Genomic DNA, 3,694 nt, shown 5'->3' with positions numbered 1-3,694 from the left:
ATCAATGTGTTCAGTAGAGTAAACGAAATTACCTACACCCGTTGGTTAATTACCTTCGTGGCCGTCTTCAGGTTGAGAACCTCGCCTGTTCAGTATTTCCAAAAGCAAAAACCAGCTTGTTTAGGGAAAGGATAATATTCTATAGTAGGACCTCCTTTTGCTCAAGATGAGATGCTAAAGTAGCTTGTAGAGATGTCAGGATAGTGCGATTTGCATGTAACTTTTAGGCACATTTGGATCTTTCCCAGGTTTAAAGATAGCAATTACTCTTTAGAATGCAATAAATAGTTTTTATTACATTTTTATCTTGACATTCGAAAGTCTTTTTTGTCTTTAGCTAGTCTTCAACAATAGCTTGTTGCTTTGAAACATGAAAAGAATTGACTATTGAAAAGAGAAAAATGTTAAAGCTGACTTCAACAGCAATTATATCATCAATATTTACCATCATAAAAGAAATATATGCAGGACGACTTTGTATGGGAATAGAAATAAATACTTTACGACATATTATAGCTTAGCAATATGTCTATGAAGATATTACTTGTACACTGTCAAAATAATCATGCGCAAAAAATGATCTAAAGAAGATTTATCTAAGACCATTTATAATTTTGCTAGTCCACGGATAGCTTCAAATAGCAAATGCTTTTTCGCTTCAAGGGCATTGATTGTGCGATTTTGTTCGCTCGGTTGATGCTCGTTTATTTATCCATACCGAATTCAATATATACTCCATTCCTTAAGCGGATGAGACAAGATCCGAGACTCTTGACATCGATCAAATTAATTTTAGTTCACCTTGTCTTTTATTCTTCCATTTATTTCTGCCATCGCTCTGAAAATGCTGATTCAATTAACCCAACAACAGGAAACTGAGGAGAAATAAATTGCCGCTTTGATGGAGAAAAGTGCACAAGGGAAAGACAAGTCAAGGCGGAGTCAACTTTCTCTTTTCTACTCAAATATTCAAGTATCAAAGGGATTTCAAAAGGTTTGGAAATTTTCAACAATGGCAATATCGTATATGTTGTCGATATCTTTGTTTGAATCACCTTTTATTTTACATGTCTTGGTATTAAAACTTATCTTCAAAAAAAAGAATAAAAAGCCGATCGAGAGGAGGTTATCTCCTATGACAAAGCAACCTTGATATACTTGGACAAAATCGTAATACACATCTTCTGAAAGGTATCTGTGTAAAGAGAGGGGGGGGGGGTGAAAAATGGTGACACTTGGAGAAAAAAAATAGAATGTATACTTTGTAAAAATAAGCTTCAAAAAATGATGAAAAGCAATATTTAAACAGTTGAGAGAATGCACTGAATCAAGTTTACGACGCCAAAGCTCAGAGGGCACAGATGGGCTTATTGAGTGCTATAGTCAAGCATACAGTGTGCATCAAAAAAAAGTTTCCACTTAGAAAAAGTCCTAGGAATTGAAAAAAATATATGTGGGGATACTTTTTCACAAATATGCTTGGGTTTGGGTCTCATCTACCAATTAAAAGTAAAAATTTTGACAAAATGTCTTACTTGAGTGATCACAGTCCTTTTTTGTAAAGCTCGCAGAAATCGGTTTGCGCAGAAATCGGTTTGCGCAGAAATGCTAGTTTTCATGCTGTGTCAAGGAAAAAGGCAAAAACAAACCGACCGTGTTGTACATTTCTCATATATAGCAAAATTGAATAAAACAGATACATTTAGATATTTGTGTAGTAATTTTGCCACCCAAATTAACATTTTAACCCTAGATAAGCACAATCTTTACCTTTTTTGTGCCAGCTGGATCTGAGGACACAACTGAATGTAAAGAAAAGGTTATTTTTGACATCTTCAGCATTCTTTCACTAAGTTTTTATCACTTAAACTAAGATGATGTTTCATATCTTATTCATTACTTGTTTCTCCACATTTTTTCAAAGCTTGACATCAACAAACCAAAAATTAAGCCTAAGCCATTTCATGTGAATCACAGCTACGTGTAAAGCAGATATCATTACGATGGCCTCGGTCTGGGAGAAGGAGGTTTTGCACATCGCCATGATCGCCGCTCAATGAAGTGCTTTGGGCAAGGAAACAAATCAAAATTCCTAGCTAAAGTCAATGTATTCTCCATGATTAATACCTACTTTTATTCACATAAATACTTCCAAATTCTGCGAAAATAATTTTTCAAGAAATTTTCTATAGTAAGTGGTGCTCACTCAAACGGAATGTTTAAATGTGAAAAAATGCTTCGGGATTGTACAAATATATAGTTTTACACCATTATTATAACAGTGTTAACTGTTTTATATGCACTGTATTAAGCCTATACATTATTTGAAAAAGGCTAATCAACTATTTCCATTCTTGTAAAATCAAAATAAGTTAATTTTTACAACCCATTCCCGCCCACAACGTTGATAATAGCAATAATATTTTGTTTTTCTAGGGGGTACAATTTTATAATAATATGAACCCTCCTTTTTTACTTGACTATCATACGAACTCGAAGTGTAATTTCGTATACCAGTGAACATATGTAAATAGTAACAAATGTAATTTTGCAAATCCGCATGAATCCAACTTATGTTATTAATCACATATGATCTTAATGCACGTATGACAGAACTTAGTTCCAAGGTAATAAGAATAAATCATCAAAAGTTTAGTTTCCGTAGACGATACTGTACTGATAATGTTCACAACCATTTCTTTTTTATCAAAATACATATATAATACAGTATCCAACTGATGTGAAATCATGTAGGCTTACATAGAATGGAATAAAAAGGGCGAACTCCAAAGTTCATGTATAATTCTTTCCCCATCTACAAAATGTAGTTAAAACTTCATGTCTTGTTGGTTCACATTGCCGAGGGTTGATACCTGTATTATTTTATGAAATTAAGCTACGACGCTGATGATGGCTTTTACAGTTGCCTATAGCAATAATTCGCAATAATTCCGTCGGGATATCAATTCATTCATGAGGGACATAGCTATCATGAAACCAACCCTCAGCATCCTATACAGTAGGGGAAGGCGGGGTAAGTTGTGACACTTTTTGCATTTTGCGTGTTGGAATTGATATGACTAGTAATATTGTAGAAATAAGTACCTTGCCTTTAAAATTGATTCTTTGGAAATATTTTCACCTATATATAACTTTCTACCCCCACACTAGAAGTAGATGTGACCTTTGAAAAACACGATGTCAAATGGCTCAACTTGCCCCATCTGTGGGGTAAGTTGTGCCACCGTCTGGGGTAAGTTGAGCCACAAAAACTATGTACAAAATGTATGTGGAAAGAACCAGGATGTCAATTTTTCACTTGCTAATTCTCTATAAATAATAACATCTTCTAAAAGGAAAAGAACCGTCATGTGAATTTGCTCCTTCCTTCCTTTCTGCCTGCATATCGATGGCTTTTTTTTGTTTTTATTTTTTTATTATATATTACCATGGCTCAACTTGCCCCATGTTAGTTGGCTTAAATTAGCCCCGTCCGAACTTTTTGCGATGTTTTCACATCCACACATTTTTTATGCAGCCGTCATGTAAAAGACTATGACAAGAGTGGGAATCCATACCGGGACTAACAATATTGTTCTTATTTCTACAATATATTTAAAGACGTCTGTGGGTAAAAAAAGCACTTATCTAATTCACACCACTTCTTTGGCTGAAATTTGTATTTTTCCCTCTA

The sequence above is a fragment of the Lytechinus variegatus genome, chromosome 5, assembly GCF_018143015.1.
Source record: "Lytechinus variegatus isolate NC3 chromosome 5, Lvar_3.0, whole genome shotgun sequence".
Taxonomy (NCBI): domain Eukaryota; kingdom Metazoa; phylum Echinodermata; class Echinoidea; order Temnopleuroida; family Toxopneustidae; genus Lytechinus; species Lytechinus variegatus.
This window is presented reverse-complemented; position numbering follows the sequence as displayed.